This window comes from Triticum urartu, chromosome 1A (assembly GCF_056163025.1).
Source record: "Triticum urartu cultivar PI428250 chromosome 1A, HENAU_Tu73, whole genome shotgun sequence".
Classification (NCBI taxonomy): Eukaryota; Viridiplantae; Streptophyta; class Magnoliopsida; order Poales; family Poaceae; genus Triticum; species Triticum urartu.
Window position 1 is genome coordinate 374684536 of NC_141873.1, and position 19660 is coordinate 374704195.

The following is a 19660-nucleotide window of genomic DNA, read 5'->3' on the forward strand; positions in this document are numbered from 1 at the left end:
GTTTATATGTAAAATTCTTTTCTACGTCAGCCTGATAGAGAAACAAAAGTTTCTTCTTTGTATTTTAGCACTAAAAAACATCATGTATCCCTTCTGCGCAACTGTAATTATGGGAACCACGTGCAACTACAATTGGGTAGAACGCGTGCACAATTGCTTGCATCCAAACTCATGTGCAACTTGTCTCAATTTTTTGTTAGTTTTTTTGCCTAGTTATTTGGCATTTTTATGTGGCATTTTCCTCGATTCATTTGGTTGTCCCTTTTTCTTTTATAGTTTTGTTTTACTTCATCTTTTCTCATATTTTTTTCCTTGTTTCTTTATTTTAGTTTTTAGTTTTTCTGTTGCATATTATTCTAATTTTATGAAGAATAATTATATCTAATTCACGTCCTTCGTCGTCTGACAAAAACACATTGCTATTCTTGGATTTGGTCACGTAACACTTAGTCGTGTCGCGCGAGTGGTGCTGCTAGGCATCATAAGCCGCCTTCTTTCTTTTTTAGCACGGGTGGGATAAGGTTGTAGGCTTCTTATGTTGCATCCCGGTTATTTTTTGCAGTGCAGCCTTTTTGTCCTCTTTATCCTGTTTTGTTGCAGTGCGAGTGGTCCTCTTTATTTTTTGGTCATTGGGTGTTTGTTGCTCTTATTTCTTTATTTCATTTTCTTTCTTTTTTATTTTTCATTCTGTTTATTTTTCCTTTTTCTTTTCTTCAATTTTTTGTTTGTTTTCTTCTTTCAGATAGTTTTCTTTTTTTCTTGGGCTATTTTTTATTTGTAATTTTCTCGATCAATAGAGGATTAGTTACATCTCATTCGTTTTGGTAGCTATGGATTTTGGACATCAAGTTTTGTGTGTGGTTGACATGTATGTTGTGTTGATGGCAACTGTGGTTTTGTTTTGTCAGAGGGGGTGGAGGGAAGAGAGAGGGGGCTAGTTGCATGTCCAACTGTAGTCATGCAACTGCATGTCTTTCAACATGGTTGCAACTAGGTCTTCTGTTTTGTCGAATGGGGGAACAACAAGGAAGAGGGGCCAGTTGCATGTCGAACTGTACTCATGCAACTGCATGTCTTCTAACTCGGTTCCAACTGGGGCTTTTGTTTTGTTGTAGGGGCGACGAGGAGAGAGAGGGGGCCAGTTGCATATCCAACTGTAGTCATGCAACTGCATGCCTTTCAACATGGTTGCAACTAGGTATTTTGTTTTGTCAAAGAGGAAAACAACAAGGGGGAGGGGCCAGTTGCATGTCCAACTGTACTCATGCAACTGCATGTCTTCTAACTCGGCTGCAACTTGGGGCTTTTGTTTTGTCGGAGGGGGCGGCGGGAAGAGAGAGGGGGCCAGTTGCATGTCCAAGTGTACTCATGCAACTGCATGCCGTCCAACATGGTTGCAACTGGGGGCTTTGTTTTGTCGGAGGGGGCAACAGTGAGAGAGAGGTGGGGCAGATGCATGTCCAACTATATTCATGCAACTGCATGTCTTTCCAACTTGGTCGTAATTTGGCTTTTGTTTTGTCGGAGGGACTACGAGGAGAAGGGGTCAGTTGCATGTCCCACACCAGTCATGCAACTGCGAGTGTCGTTCCCCCGACTGCAATTACATGTCTTCCAACATGGTTGCAACTAGGGCTTTATTTTGTCGAAGGTGGCGGCGAGGAGAGAGAGGGGGCCAATTTGCATGTCTAACTATAGTCATGCAACTGCATGTGTTCCAACATGGTTGCAACAGGAGGGCTTTGTTTTGTTGGAGGGTGATGGCGGGAGAGGTGGGGGCCAGTTGCATGTCCAATTACATGGATGCAATTTCATGTCTTCCAACAATGCTTGCAACTGGGGGGCTTTGTTTTGACAGAGGGCGCAACGACGAGGGAGGGGGAGCAGTTGCATGTCCATTTGTAGTCATCCAACTACATGTCTTTCTTAACTTGGTTGCAATTTGGTTTTTGTTTTGTCGGAGGGACCGCGAGAAGAAGGGTTCAGTTGCATGTCCCACACTTGTCATGCAACTACAAGTGTCATCCCCCGACTACAACTGCACGTCTTCCAACATGGTTGGAGCTGGGCCTTTATTTTTGCCAATGACTGCAACTTCATGTCTTCAAACATGACAAGAACTTGGTGGTGTTTTGTCAGGGGTGGGGGCAGTTTGGATGTTTTGTCGATGAGGGGGAAGGCGGTAGTCGCATGTCTGCTACTAGGCACGCAACTGCAAGTGTCTCCACCGACTGGAACTACAACTCAATGGGTGTTTTGACTCGGCAATGGCGCAGTTGCATGTCTGCTGGTAGGCACGCAATTGCAAGTGTTGCTCTCCGACTGCAATGGCATGTCTTCAACATGACTGCAACTATGTGTCGTTTTAATGACAAGAGGGGAGGGGCAGTGGCATGTCTACCACTAGCACACAACTACAAGTGTTTCCCTCGGCTGCAACTTCAACTCACTTGTGTTTTGTCCAGGGGATGGGTAGCAGTTGCATGTCTGCATTAGGTGAACAGCTACAAGTATCGACCCGACTTCGACTGCATGTATTCAACGCAACACCAACTTAGCGGCATCTTTTATTAGAGGAGGGGACAGTTGCACATCTGCCAATAGGCCGCAACTTCAAGTGTCGCCCCTATAACGGTTGCATGTCTACCACTTCTTCTAGTTTTCTGCTTTTACTTCTACTTTTATTCTTGTAGGTCTTTTAGCTTATCTAAATAGAGGTGTTTTTTCTTTCAAACGCGCCACCCAATTTACTTTTATTCTTGTAGGTCTTCTACTTTTATTATTTTGTAAGTGTACTTTCTATTTATTTTTGCATTTTGGATTTGTGTTGTTGTTTCTTTTCTAAATTAGTGATGTTTTGGATATTTTTCTAAAAAATAATGCCACTCAATTTGCACACACATGGGCTGCACACAATTTCTTAATTTATTTTCCTTCTTTTTTGTGTCAAAAATATCTTCTCAAAGAAATACAAACTCACTACACTTTTTTAGAACAACTACACTTTTTGTATGCATTATGTTTGTTTGAGACATACTACAGTGCACATTGGCTCTTTTTTTTGCGACAACAGTGCACATTGGCTGGGAGCGTTGACACAGATTTGACAACCCAAATACAAGCAAAGAAAAAAACAAAAAGAAAACAAGACAACAGAAAACAATACGAGGCTGCCCACGTACAAGTAAGGAAGAAAATAGCCCAACACCAGAGAAGCGATTTGGGAGAAGAAAGCGAAGGACAAAAGCAGCCCACCTAAGAAGACAAGCAAAAAAAGGACAAACAGAAAAGCCTCATACATGATAAACCAGCCCAAGGGAAACAAACGAACAAGCAGGAAATCATCGGGGGCATCGCCCTGTACTACGACGCTGACATCAGCCGACTGAGTTCTAGATAGACCCAAAATAATAATATAAGAATAAGAAAAAGTATTTGGGCAACTCATGTAAAATAATAAAGAAATATTGTTAATTTGCATGGTGTTCCTAAGTCATGTGTGTGTTCACTTTCCTAGTTTTCCTATAATGACTCTAATTTGTCCTCTTCTTAATTTTAAGTTTTTGTTTTGTTTTGAACATTATGTTTCTTTTAAGGGTACGTCTAAGATGAACACACCGGTAACATAGAAGAAAGGGTCAAGATACCACGTACGATTATGTCGTGGCAACTACAACACCCTCAACATAAGGCAAACAAAGAACTTACCAACTACTCGTTAAATGACCACCATCTACAAGCCTGAGTGACTAGACAAGCCGTGCCACTCTTCAATTCACCCCCTCTCCCTTAATCTTGTTCAGCACCATCAGTGCCATAGGGAAAGTGTCATTGAACACCACGTTGTTTATGTGAGTCCACAAGCTCCATTGGTTGAGCAAGATGAAGTCTTAATGTCGCCAGTGAGTGCACCCACACCCTTCTTGTTAGCCCACCACTCCACAAGGTCATGGTGTGTCGCACGAAGCCATCTAGGCTTATTCCAATGCGTTAAGATTACTGTCTGAACATCTCTCGTGAGCACACATCCAAGAAGAAGATGTTGTAGCGTATCCCGATCCTGAGCGCAAAACGGGCATGTCGCATGACAAGGCAACCCTTGCCATCCCAACCTATCGGCAGTCCAACACCTATCACGTGTTGCCCTACCCAAACACCCTACATGTCATAGGTGTTGGAAGTATCCCTGGAGACAATAATATTATATTATTATATTTCCAGGTTTATAATTAAGAGTATATTCTATGTTATAACTGTTATGATCCCAGAATATGTGATTCAGTGGAAAACTCACATGCACATGTGGAATGATAAACATTAAAACCTGATTCCTAGTCTCGTCTCTAAGACTAGCTCAAGTGTTATTAGTGATCATGTTTTCTGGATCTTAGATATCATTAAGTGTAAGGATAGTCCTAAAACAACTATGAGAATATGACGTTGGAAGAATGATCATATTGAATCAACCCAAACTTGGTTGTTATACTTTTAGATACAACCGTCACAAGTCAATTGTTATAACACAGAGAGTTAACGAGTGATTTTGAGACCATGAGAGTATCGTATTCTCTTCTTACCCTAGATGGACTTTGGGGTTGCTCAAGCGTCATCTGTAACACGGTGATCACAACAACAACTTACAAGTTCATCTGAAAGTTTGACAAGGGGCTAGATTGCTTTTTGCAGGGGCTAGATATCTCAAGAGTGGGATTTGCTCCTCCAATGATGGAGAGACATTTTTAGGGCCCTCTCGGTGTGACGACATCCATCATCGTCTGGCCAGACATAGGTGACTAGGTCACATGGATGCCGGAACATGTCGACGAGAAAGAAGAACAAAACCGGTAATGAGGAGACCGGTATAGTGAGCATGAGAATGACTCAAGAGGATACCGATATATCTCACCTCGGGTTTTGTAGAGTATCGCGAAGCAAAGGGAATAGCACATGATAACCAAAGGTTCACTTGAATGTCATTCATGTACCCATAGGGATCGATATGGATGTCCACGGTTCCGTTATAGGTCATTGAATGAAAGGGATTTTTATTCATGTCTATGTTTCACCGAACCTACAGGGTCACAAGCTTAAGGTAATCACGATCTGCTAAGTGTTAGTAGGACAAGAGTAATGAAGAAATATTTATGAAATAGCTTCATTAATATTCAAAATAGTTTCGAGAGGTACCAGAAGCCTTTCGAGGTCATCGGAAGGGTTTCAGGGTTTACCGAGTAATAACGATACAATGTGTAGGTGGAAAATGTTTCCAGAGATGTTAAATTAATATTAAAAAGACCTAATAATAATTAGGAGGCTTTTATATTTATTTAAATATCAACGGGCCTTAAAAGGCCAAGTGGTGGAAAGGATATTGAGCCACTTGGGCACAATAGGGGAGGCACCCCTTTAGCTTCTTCAAGAAGCCAATGGGAGGACAAATTGGAGGGGGTTTCCCCCTCCTCTTGGCCGGCCAAGGGGGGAAGGAAACCTTCCACCCTTGTGGCACCCCTCCCCTCTTCTGCATCCTATATATACTAGAGGTTTTGGCACTTTTGAATAGACAAGTTTTGGAGCATCCTCTAGCTAGTTCTCTAGTTCTAGTTCTAGTTCTAGTTGATCCTATTAGAGCTAGATCTAAACCCTCTCTGATCCTCATAATTGAAGCTCAGTGTGGTTCTAATCTCCTCACTCTAATTCTCAGGCGATGATTAGCTCTGAATGGCGAAGCGCTGCTGGATCATGAAGACCGTACGCTTGCAAACTGTGGAGAGGTCGTGCTTTCGGTCTCTCGTTTGAATGATCGTTCGTGAACGGTTCACGGGACTTCAAGTATGATCTACACTGACTCAACTTCTTCTGTTGCAACTTGGAGTTAGTAATGATCTGATCTAAACTTATATTGCATCTTCATAGTGTTGCTGGTGGTTGATCTTAGGGCCTTTTGTTTTCTACTACATTTCCCAACAATAGGTTCTCTCGATCTCTAGATGGTGCACATGCTTGGCCACTGTTGCCGCCCTCCAAAGAGTGTCGGATATGTCGAGTTAGTACAAAAGTCCCCATATCTCTCCCACGCCCACACCACATAGTCCTCAGCATCATTATCCCGCTGAATGCCCTCCAACTTGTCTCAAAGCATCAAGAACTAATGAAAGTGCTGAGGCTGAAATGTTTGGGTTGACACCTGGTTGCTCCCTAGGAGTTGTTGGGATTCCCTCGAATGTAAAGGTGATGTAGGGTGGTAGTAAGTACTTCCCCCAATTCGAGAACAAGGTTATCAATCGAGTATGAGCTCTCCCAGTGAACAAGTTAAGCAGTACATGCACACAAAACATAGAACAAACTTGTCCCCAAAACTTCAATATGTTTGTCAAGCCCCTCGTCTGGATAGTTACAAGATTAAACACAATAGATAGAGGTAATTGGTGGCAAATATAAAACATGGCAGCAAGGAAAATATTTTTTTTCAGCAAAGGAGAAGAGACCTAGGGGACCATAGGTTCAGTAGTGGCAATTCTCTCGAAACAAGAATGTGGTGTGGTGAACAAATTACAATTGGGTTGTGATTAAATTGCAATACTTATATTTATGACTATGATCATTCATGATATAATATCATATAGGCATTACGCCCATGATAAGTAGACCGTTAATCCAACTACATCTACCACAAATGCTCCACTCAAAGACCCCTCTCCAGCATGCATCTCGAAGTATTAAGTTTACAAGAAATAGAGCATCGCAATAAGCAAGATGACATAATGTAGCCAGTAAAACGTCAATCAATATGACGAGACACCGTCGTTTTATCCTTAGTGGCAACAACATAATATGTATCTTGGCCCTTACTATCACTTGGTTAGAGCACCGCAATTATTGACCACACTACAAAGACCAACCCCTTCTGAAGAAAAATCTATCGAACTTGGCCAGAGAAAATAGATTGATGGGAGGGCATGCAAAGTTATTTAATTATACAACAAGAAATCCTCAAAATATTCAATTGTATTCAATGAACAATCTTATCATAATGTGATAATTCATCATATCTCAACAAACACAACCACGAATTACTTCGAATTAATCTCGGTCATGCGAGGCAGCTCATGGGAACATGGTATTGAAGAGAGAGAGAGAGAGCCATCTAGCTACTACTAGGGACCATAAGGTGCTAATGGAACTACTCACCCATAGTCATGGAGGCAGAAGGGTCGATGAAGAAGCCTCTGGCAATGGTTCCCCCCTCCGGTAGAGGTCTGAAACAGGGCTCCAGATTGGATCTTGGTGAAAAGAAGCTTGCGGCGGCAGAAAAATTCTTCTAAAAATATGGTGAAGGGTTTTAGTATTTATAGGATTTTATGGAATGGACGAAAGCCAGTGCAGGTGGGCCCCACATGGCCTCGCCTAGGGGCGTGCTAGTTGCCTGTGTGGGCCCCTGTGGCTTCTCTGGATCTCTCCCAAAGCTTACTTGGTCCTTCGTTGCCTGAAAAAATCCTATTAAATCAACAAGGTATTTCGAGCTTCATATATATTGATTTTCTGTGAAACCAGAAACTTGCAGAAAATAGGAACTAGCACTGGGTACTAAATTAATAGATTAGTATAAAAATAGTATAAAAAGTATTTCAAAGTTATAATACAATAGCATTAAATAATAATAATCTATAGATACGTCTGAGACGTATTATCATCCTCCCTACCAACCTTCACTAAGCCCATCTCTTACCGATTGACGTGTATGAACATTATGACTTTTAAATTCTCTTCCTGATTGTTTTTTTTATTTTAATTGTAGGTGAAATCATTCCAATTTTTATTGTTTTACTCCAGTGCCTTTTATTTCTACTTTGTCAAAAAAGTTGCTAAATCTACATAACCATGATTATGCCATCAATCATTTTAAAAACACGTGAATCAATTAACCAAATCAGCAGTACAAATCACTCTAAAACCAAAGGAATTACATGGGCCAACCGTTTTATTCCTCCTATGTGTCGATGGTTGCTACTTCTTAAGCTTGCGTTGGTTTTTCCCTTGAAGAGAAAAGGGTGATGCAGCACAGTAGAGATAAGTATTTCCCTCAGTTAAGAACCAAGGTATCAATTCAGTAGGAGAAACGCGCAAGTCCCCAATAGATGCACCTATACAAACAATCAAACACTTGCACCCAACGCGATAAATGGGTTGTCAATCCCTTCACGGTCACTTGCAAAGGTGAGATCTGATAGAGATAAATAGAACTAAACAAAAGATAAAATATTTTTGGGTTTTTTGGTTTATAGATCTGAAAAAAGCTTGCAAAATAGTAAACCGGAAACTAATATGATGGAAAATAGACCAGGGGGCCACAGGTTTCATTAGAGGCTTCTCACATGAAAGCAAATAATACGGTGGTTGAACAAATTACTATCGAGCAATTGATAGAAAAGCGCAAAGTTATGACGATATCCAAGGCAATGATTATGCAATATAGGCATCACATCCGTGTCAAGTAGACCGACTCCTGCATGCATCTACTACTATTACTCCACACATCGACCGCTATCCAGCATGCATCAAGAGTATTAAGTTCATAAAGAACGGAGTAACGCCTTAAGTAAGATGGCATGATGTAGAGGAATAAACTCAAACAATATGATGAAAACCCCATCTTTTTATGCTCGATGGCAACAATTCAATACGTGTCTCGCTACCCCTACTTTGTCATTGGGTGAAATCACGCAAGATTGAACCCAAAACTAAGCACCTCTCCCATTGCAAGAAAAACTAATCTAGTTGGCCAAACCAAATGGATAATTCGAAGAGAAATACAAAGATATCAAATCATGCATATAAGAATTCAAAGAAGATTCAAATAATATTCATAGATAAGCTGATCATAAATCCACAATTCATCGGATCTTGACAAACACACCGCAAAAGAAAATTACACAAGATAGATCTCCAAAAACATCGAGGAGAACATGGTACTAAGAATCAAAGAGAGAGAAGAAGTCATCTAGCTACTAGCTATGGACCCATAGGTCTGTGGTAAACTACTCACACTTCATCAGAAGGGCAATAGAGTTGATGTATATGCCCTCCGTGATCGAATCCCCCTCCGCTAGGTTGCCTAAAAAGGCCCCAAGATGGGATCTCACAGGAACAGAAGGTTGCGACGGTGGAAAAGTATTTTTGTGGCTCTTTTTGGTGCTTCTGGAATATATGAGAATATATAGGAGGAAGAAGTAGGTCGGTGGACTCCCGAGGGGGCCAAAAGCCAGGGGGCGCGCCCCTGCGGCTTGTCGTCGCCTCATGGTCTTCTGACTTGGACTCCAAGTCCTTCGGGTGACTTCTGGTCCAAGAAAAATCATCGTGAAAGTTTTATTCCGTTTGGACTCCGTTTGATATTCATTTTCTGCGAAGCTAAAAACAAGGAGAAAACTGGCATCGGGCTCTAGGTTAGTATGTTAGTGAAGGAAATATGCCCTAGAGGCAATAATAAAGTTGTTATTTATATTTCCTTATATCATGATAAACGTTAATTATTCATGCTAGAATTGTATTAATCGGAAACTTAGTACATGTGTGAATACATAGACAAACAGAGTGTCCCTAGTATGCCTCTACTTGACTAGCTCTTTAATCAAAGATGATTAAGTTTCCTGACCATAGACATGTGTTGTCATTTGATGAACGGGGTCACATCATTAGAAAATGATGTGATGGACAAGACCCATCCGTTTAGCTTAGCATAATGAATCGTTTAGTTTTATTGCTATTTCTTTCTTCATGACTTATACATGTTGCTCTGAGTACGAGATTATGCAACTCCCGGATACTGGAAGAACACCTTGTGTGTGATACATCTCCGTCCTATCTACTTTTCCAAACACTTTTGCCCTTGTTTTGGGCTCTAACTTGCATGATTTGAATGGAACTAACCCGGACTGACGCTGTTTTCAGCAGAATTGTCGTGGTGTTATTTATGTGCAGAAACAAAAGTTCTCGGAATGACCTGAAACTCCACAGAGATTATTTTTGGAAATAATAAAAAATACTAGCAAAGAATCAAGGCCAGGGGGCCCACACCCTAGCCATGAGGGTGAGGGGCGCGCCTGCCCCCCTACCTCATGGCCCCCCTGGAGCTCCATCGACCTCAACTCCAACTCCATATATTCGTGTTCGGGGAGAAAAAAATCAGGAAGAAGGATTCATCGCGTTTTACGATACGGAGCCGCCGCCAAGCCCTAAACTCTCTCGGGAGGGCTGATCTAGAGTCCGTTCGGGGCTCGGGAGAGGGGAATCCGTCACCGTCGTCATCATCAACCTTCCTCCATCACCAATTCCATGATGCTCACCGCCGTGCGTGACTAATTCCATCATAGGCTTCCTGGACGGTGATGGGTTGGATGAGATTTATCATGTAATCGAGTTAGTTTTGTTAGGGTTTGATCCCTAGTATCCACTATGTTCTGAGATTGATGTTGCTATGACTTTGCTATGCTTAATGCTTGTCACTAGGGCCCGAGTGCCATGATTTCTGATCTGAACCTATTATGTTTTCATGAATATATGATAGTTCTTGATCCTATCTTGCAAGTATATAGTCACCTACTATGTGTTATGATCCGGCAACCCCGAAGTGACAATAATCGGGACCACTCCCGGTGATGACCGTAGTTTGAGGTGTTCATGTATTCACTATGTGTTAATGCTTTGGTCCGGTACTCTATTAAAAGGAGGCCTTAATATCCCTTAGTTTCCGCTAGGACCCTGCTGCCACGGGAGGGTAGGATAAAAGATGTCATGCAAGTTCTTTTCCATAAGCACGTATGACTATATTCGGAATACATGCCTACATTACATTGATGAATTGGAGCTAGTTCTGTGTCACCCTAGGTTATGACTGTTACATGATGAACCACATCCGGCATAATTCTCTATCGCCGATCCATTGCCTACGAGCTTTCCATATATTGTTCTTCGCTTATTTACTTTTCCGTTGCTATTGTTATCATAACTACAAAACACCAAAAATATTACTTTTGCTATCGTTACCTTTTGCTACCATTACCACTACTATCATATTACTTTGCTACTAAACACTTTGCTGTGGATATTAAGTTTCCAGGTGTGGTTGAATTGACAACTCAGCTGCTAATACTTGAGAATATTCTTTGGCTCCCCTTGTGTCGAATCAATAAATTTGGGTTGAATACTCTACCCTCGAAAACTGTTGTGATCCCCTATACTTGTGGGTTATTAAGACTATTTTCTGGCACCGTTGCCGGGGAGCATAGCTCTATTATTTGATTCACTTGGGATTTATATCTGCTTATCATTATGAAGAACTTGAGAGATCCAAAAACCAAGATTTATCCCTCAACTACGAGGGGAGGTAAGGAACTGCCATCTAGCTCTGCACTTGATTCGCCTTCTGTTTTGAGTAAGCTTGCGACACCTAAACCTGCTTCTGCTATTAATTCTGATATGTCGTATATTATTGATGATGCCACTTCTGCTATGCATGATACTTATGATGAAACTACTTCTATGATTGATATTACTGTGCCACTTGGTGAATTTCTTGATGAACAACTTGCTAGGGCTAGAGAGAATGAAATTATTGAAACTGATGATATTGATGAAAGTAATGATTAAGGCTCTCCTAATAAATATGAATTGCCTGTTATGCCTGAGGGCTATGTTATGGATGAAGAAACTAAAAGAGACTTTCTTGCTTGCAATGATAGAAGTGATCTTAAGCAATTATTAGCTAAGCTTAAACAAAAAACTCTGAATGCTAGAATGAAATATGATCCTGCTTATGCTACTTCACCTATCTTTATTACTGATAAGGATTATGAATTCTCTATTGATCCTGATATAATTACTTTGGTTGAATCTGATCCTTTTTATGGCTATGAATCTGAAACTGTTGTGGCACATCTTACTAAATTAAATGATATAGCCACCCTGTTCACTAATGATGAGAGAACTCGCTACTTTTATATCCTTAAAATATTTCCATTCTCATTAAAGGGTAATGCTAAGATATGGTTTAATTCTCTTGATCCTGGTTGTGTGCGTAGTCCCCAGGATATGATTTATTACTTCTTTGCTAAATATTTCCCTGCTCATAAGAAACAAGCTGCTTTAAGGGATACATATAATTCTGTGCAAATTGAAGAAGAGAGTCTCCCACAAGCTTGGGGAGGCTTCTCCAATTACTTAATGCTTTGCCTGATCATCCTCTTAAGAAAAATGAAATACTTGATATCTTTTATAATGGACTAACCGATGCTTCCAGAGATTACCTGGATAGTTGTGCTGGTTCTGTTTTCAGGGAAAGAACACCGAATGAAGCTGAAATTCTATTGAATAATATGTTGACAAATGAAAATAATTGGACACTTCCTGAGCCAGATCCTGAGCCTATTCCTAAACCAACCCTGAAGAAAAGAGGTGTTCTATTTCTCAGTCCTGAAGATATGCAAGAGGCAACGAAATCCATGAAAGAAAATGGTATTAAAGCTGAAGATGTTAAGAATTTACCTCCTATTGAAGAAATACATGGTATTAATTTACCGCCTGTTGAAGAAATATATGGTTTTAATCCATCACTTATTGAAGAAACACATGGTCTTGATAACCCGACACAGGTAGTAAAGGTAAATTCTCTCTATAGATATGATAAAGCTGAAATCCCTCCTACTAAGTTTGCTAGCCAATGTTTGGATGAGTTTGATAACTTTATGGTTAAGCAAGAAGACTTCAATGCTTATTTTGGTAGACAACTGAAACAAAATTCTTATATGGTTGAACACTTGGGTGATTATATGTCTAGAGTTAAATGTGAACTTAAACTCATTAGTAAACATGCTTCTATGGTCACCACTCAAGTAGAACAAGTACTTAAAGCTCAAAATGATTTGCTCAATGAATTGAATAGTAAGAAAAATGACTATGATGTTAGAGTGGCTACTAGAATTGGTAAAATGACTCAGGAACCTTTGTATCCTGAAGGCCACCCTAAGAGAATTGAGCAAGATTCTCAGAGAAATAATATAGATGTACCTAGTCCTTCTAAAAGGAAGAAAAAGAAAAATGATAGGACTTTGCATGCTTCTAGTGAACCTGTTATTGACACACCTGAGAATCCCAATGATATTTCTATTTCTGGTGCTGAAACACAATCTGGTAATGAACATGAAACTAGTGATAATGTTAATGATAATGTTCATGTTGATACTCAACCTAGTAATGACAATGATATAGAAATTGAACTTGCTGTTGATCTTGATAACCCACAATCAAAGAATCAACGTTATGATAAGAGAGACGTTGTTGCTAGGAAGCATGGTAAGGAAAGAGAGCCTTGGGTTCAGAGACCCATGCCGTTTCCTCCTAAGCCATCCAAGAAAAAGGATGATGAGGATTTTGAGCGCTTTGCTGAAATGATTAGACCTGTCTTTTTGTGTATGCGTTTGACTAATATGCTTAAAATGAATCCTTATGCTAAGTACATGAAAGATATTGTTACTAATAAAAGAAAGATACCGGAAGCTGAAATTTCCACCATGATTGCTAATTATACTTTTAAGGGAGGAATACCAAAGAAACTAGGAGATCTAGGAGTACCAACTATAACATGCTCCATTAAAAGAAACTATGTTAAAACCGCTTTATGTGATCTTGGAGCCGGTGTTAGTGTTATGCCTCTCTCTTTATATCATAGACTTGATTTGAATAAGTTGGCATCTACTGAAATATCTTTGCAAATGGCTGATAAATCAAATGCTATACCTGTCGGTATTTGTGAGGATGTGCTTGTTGTGGTTGCAAACGTTACTATTTTAACGGGCTTTGTTATTCTTGATATTCCCGAGGACGATATTATGTCTATTATTCTTGGAAGACCCTTTTTGAATACTGCAGGGGCTGTTATTGATTGCACCAAAGGCAATGTCACTTCTCATGTTAATGGTAATGAGCATACGGTACACTTTCCGAGGAAACAACCTCAAGTCCACAATATCAATTCTATTGGAAAAATCCCATCGATTGTTTTTGGAGGTTTTGAATTTCCTCTTCCCACTGTCAAGAAGAAATATGATATTCTTATTATTGGGGATGTGCATATCCCCGTTGAGGTAACCTAGTGTTATTCGAAAATTCTCCGGTTCCATGTTATTCGGGATGAGTTTGTTAACAAGACCTGGTCAACCTTGTTAGTGGATTCCTTTTGATGGGCATGAGATGGATGAATTTAGAAAACACAACTCTATGTACCCTCTTTTTACTTTCTGTTATTTATATTAAATAAAGCAAAAATAGTAATTTCTGTATGTTTTGTGAATTATCAGTGCAATATAAAAATACCCCGAAAATAAAGTTCTCCAAATGCCCTGAAATTTAAATATGATTTTTTCTGGAATATTTGAGAATATCTGGCACTGAGAACACAGCAGGGGGAGCAAGCACCTGGCCACGAGAGTCCATGGCGCGCCCACCCCCTAGGCGCGCCCCCTCCCTCGTGGGCCCATGGTGGCTCCCCTCCACTTATTCCTACACCCACACACTTCTTCTTCCTCCCACAAACACCACTAACCAGCTCAAGCATGAGTTCTAGCTCATTTTGCTGCGATTTTCGATCTCCTTGCTCAAAGCACCTCTCACAAAACTACTTTGGGGGATTGTTCATTGGTATGTGACTCCTCCATTGGTCCAATTAGTTTTTGTTCTAGTGCTTTATTCATTGCAAATTTCTGTTGCCTAGGTGACCATGTTCTTGAGCTTGCATGTTAAATTTATATGGTTCCAAGTAGTTCTAATGCATGACATATGCTCTAAGCACTTGTAGGAGTAATTGCTATCAATTTTGTTGAGTTTGGTTTACTTTTATTTGAAGTTACTAAAAATTTCACAATTTTTCAGAAAATAATGAAGAGATTTTTAGGGGCTCATCGAGCCAAAGCTCGAAGGATAAGCAAAGTGAGGAGGATAAGAGACCCAAGTACAATCTCCCTCGCACCGCGGAGGTCCAGCCATGTGAATGGCCTTGTGATGATTTCTTGAGAGCAACCAGGATTTATGATGATTTCTATGAATTAACTGAGAATGCAGGCCTCACCGCCTTCCTCCACGACCAACACGAACAGTATCTCTTAATCACCAATATCTTTGTGCAAAACTTTCATTTCCATGCTAGGAGCTCACCACCTATGGTGGAGTTTTATTTATATGATGAGCATAAGGAGATGTCACTTCGTGATTTTTGTCGGGTTTGTTTGATCCCTTTCGAGGGCATCATAGAGGAACCACATCGTGACGATGTGGATGGGTTTATTGATACGACCACTGTAGGGGAAACGATGAAGGTTTCCGACGCACGAACTACTAGCATACACTTTCCTGTTCTACGTTACTTTGCTATATTTGCTAGTAGATGCTTAATTGGGCGCGGAAATTATGGAAACCTGAGTGCCCCTGATATTGTTATTTTGTGCCATGCCTTATTTCGTGATGATACATTCAGCATGAGTGCTATTATTGCAAAGCGGTTAAATCTTAGCCGTACTAAGGGCCCCGTCTTTGGAGGCATCTTCGCCTCGCGCCTAGCTGCACATTTTAGCACACCTATTAGGCATTACGAGAAGGAAGAAAAATTGCTGCCTCCTATTTATTTAGATTATAAGAGTATGGTAGCACATGATTTTATTGTTAAGAATAGGGAAAATGAGCTTAAATACAAATTGTTCTTTGATAAACATCATCCTCAGACTATTACCCTGCCTGCTCCTTCCTTGTTTGATTTATCTGCAGGCAAGTACCTTGTTCAGTTAGAGGCCGTTCATGCCTACCGGAACCCTACAACAGCTACAGAGCCAGAGCCAGAATCACAATTTGATCCTCCACGACAGTCTGATTATCAGTGGGATCCGGAGGCGATTACCAACCAGTGGCAATCCGAGGCTTCTTCACAGTACAACCCCAACTATTACTTTGGATATCCGCCAGGCCAGCCGTGGCCATAGACCAACTTAGGCCAAAAGCCTAAGCTTGGGGGAGTACATACTTCTCACCGACATTACATTCATGTTCAAACACTCATTGCTAGCTGTCGGTGCTCATACTTTTTTACTGTAATATCCATGCTAGTTTATTTCCTTTTTATGCTTTCTTCTTGTGTGTTTGATAAACCATAAGAAAAACCAAAAAAAATTAGTTGTAGCTTTTAGCTAGCTTTAATTTCTATGCTTGTAGTAGTAATTAAAAAGAAAACCCAAAAAAGATTTCCTGTTCTTCTTTTGCTTGTTGGGAGCTTTCCCGTGTAAATAGTTATATTTCTTTTCTTTTCTTTGGGGGTCGATAGGAGAAGATTATGATTAAATTGTTGAAGTGACTCCTATATGCATTATTGTTGATTTAACCAAGACTCCATATTGCCTTGTCTTCTCCTGTTTATCGAATGCTAGCAGATTCCAGCTTAGTCCAATACACGTGCACTGTTATTATTATCCACACTATTCGGTCATGCAAGTGAAAGGAAATAATGATGATTATATGATGAACTTATTAAGATGGGAGAAGCTGGTATGAACTCAACCTCTCTTGTTTTTGTAAATATGATTAGTTTATCGTTCCTGATTCAGCTTATTATGGATAAACATGTTTGCAATGACAATTAGAGATTATAGTTGCTTATGCCATGCTTAATTAGCTACGAGCTTATAATGGTTTACCTTGCGTGCCAACATGCTATTAAAATGGTTGTGATGTGGTATGATAGGGTGGTATCCTCTTTTGAACGATTCGAGTGGCTTGATTTGGCACATGTTCACGCATGTAGTTGAAACAAAATCAACATAGCCTCTATGATATTTATGTTCATGGTGCATTATATCCTACTCATGCTTGCATTCGGTGCTGATTAATTTTAATGCATGTTCATGACTGTTGTCGCTCTCTAGCTGGTCGCTTCCCAGTCTTTTTCTAGCCTTCACCTGTACTAAGCGGGAATATTGCTTGTGCATCCAATCCCATAAACTCCAAAGTTGTTCCATATGAGTCCACCATACCTACCTATATACGGTATCTACCTGCCGTTCCAAGTAAATTTGAATGTGCCAAACTCTAAACCTTCAAATATACATTCTGTTTTGTATGCTCGAATAGCTCATGTATCAACTAGGGCTGTCCATATCTTCCATGTTAGGCGGGTTATTCTCAAGAGGAGTGGACTCCGCTCCTCACTCACGAGAAAATGGTTGGTCACCGGGATGCCCAGTCCCATGCTTTATGCAACTCAAATCAAAATAATTGCAAGCAAAACTCCCCCTGGGACTGTTGTTAGTTGGAGGCACTCGTTGTTTTGAGCAAGCCATGGATTGATGCTTGTTGGTGGAGGGGGAGTATAAACTTTACCATTCTGTTTGGGAACCGCCTATAATGTGTGTAGCAAGGAAGATATCGCCATCTCTTGGTTGTTATGTTGACAATGAAAGTATATCGCTCAAAATATTATTCATCTCTATTTGAAAATCAAGCTCTGGCACCTCTACAAATCCCTGCTTCCCTCTGCGAAGGGCCTATCTATTTACTTTTATGTTGAGTCATCATCCTCTTATTAAAAAGCACCAGTTGGAGAGCACCGCTGTCATTTGCATTCATTACTGTTAGTTTACATTGAGTATGACTTGACTAGATCTCTTTTACCATGAATTACAATGTCTAGTCAGTCCTTGATCTTTAAAGGTTCTCTGCATTTATGTTTTGCGGTCTCAGAAAGGGCTAGCGAGATACCATCCTGTTATATCATATCATGATTGTTTTGAGAAAGTGTTGTCATCCGAGATTTATTATTATTGCTCGCTAGTTGATTATGCCATTGATATGAGTAAACATGAGACCTAAGTGTTAATGTGAATGTGGTTAGTCCATAATCCTTGCTGAAAACTTGAATGCTGGCTTTACATATTTACAACAAAAAGAGCAAAAAGAGTTTGTAAAAGTTTTTATTTATCACTTTCAGCTTGTCAACTGAATTGCTTGAGGACAAGCAAAGGTTTAAGCTTGGGGGAGTTGATACGTCTCCGTCGTATCTACTTTTCCAAACACTTTTGCCCTTGTTTTGGACTCTAACTTGCATGATTTGAATGGAACTAACCCGGACTGACGCTGTTTTCAGCAGAATTGCCATGGTGTTATTTATGTGCAGAAACAAAAGTTCTCGGAATGACCTGAAACTCCACGGAGATTATTTTTGGAAATAATAAAAAAGTCTAGCAAAGAATCAAGGCCAGGGGGCCCACACCCTAGCCACGAGGGTGGGGGTGCGCCCCTGCCTCGTGGGCCCCCTGGAGCTCCACCGACCTCAACTCCAACTCCATATATTCGTGTTCGGGGAGAAAAAAATCAGGAAGAAGGATTCATCGCGTTTTACGATACGGAGCCGCCGCCAAGCCCTAAAATCTCTCGGGAGGGCTGATATGGAGTCCGTTCGGGGCTCCGGAGAGGGGAATCCGTCACCGTCGTCATCATCAACCTTCCTCCATCACCAATTTCATGATGCTCACCGCCGTGCGTGAGTAATTCCATCGTAGGATTGCTGGACGGTGATGGGTTGGATGAGATTTATCATGTAATCGAGTTAGTTTTGTTAGGGTTTGATCCCTAGTATCCACTATGTTCTGAGATTGATGTTGCTATGACTTTGCTATGCTTAATGCTTGTCACTAGGGCCCGAGTGCCATGATTTCAGATCTGAACCTATTATATTTTCATGAATATATGTGAGTTCTTGATCCTATCTTGCAAGTCTATAGTCACCTACTATGTGTTATGATCCGGCTACCCCAAAGTGACAATAATCGGGACCACTCCCGGTGATGACCATAGTTTGAGGAGTTCATGTATTCACTATGTGTTAATGCTTTGGTTCGGTACTCTATTAAAAGGAGGCCTTAATATCCCTTAGTTTCCGCTAGGACCCCGCTGCCACGGGAGGGTAGGACAAAAGATGTCATGCAAGTTCTTTTCCATAAGCACGTATGACTATATTCGGAATACATGCCTACATTACATTGATGAATTGAAGCTAGTTCTGTGTCACCCTAGGTTATGATTGTTACATGATGAACCACATCCGGCATAATTCTCTATCGCCGATCCATTGCCTACGAGCTTTCCATATATTGTTCTTCGCTTATTTAATTTTCCGTTGCTATTGTTATCATAACTACAAAACACCAAAAATATTACTTTTGTTATCGTTACCTTTTGCTACCGTTACCACTACTATCATATTACTTTGCTACTAAACACTTTGCTACAGATATTAAGTTTCTAGGTGTGGTTGAATCGACAACTCAGCTGGTAATACTTGAGAATATTCTTTGGCTCCCCTTGTGTCGAGTCAATAAATTTGGGTTGAATAATCTACCCTCGAAAACTGTTGCGATCCCCTATACTTTTCGGTTATTAGTGTGCTACCAAACGCCACAACATAACTGGGGGATTATAAAGATGCTCTACAGGTGTCTCTGATGGTGTTTGTTGAGGTTGCATAGATCGAGATTAGGATTCGTCACTCCGTGTATCGGAGAGGTATCTCTGGGTCCTCTCGGTAATGCACATCACCATGAGCCTTGCAAGCAATGTGACTAATGACTTAGTT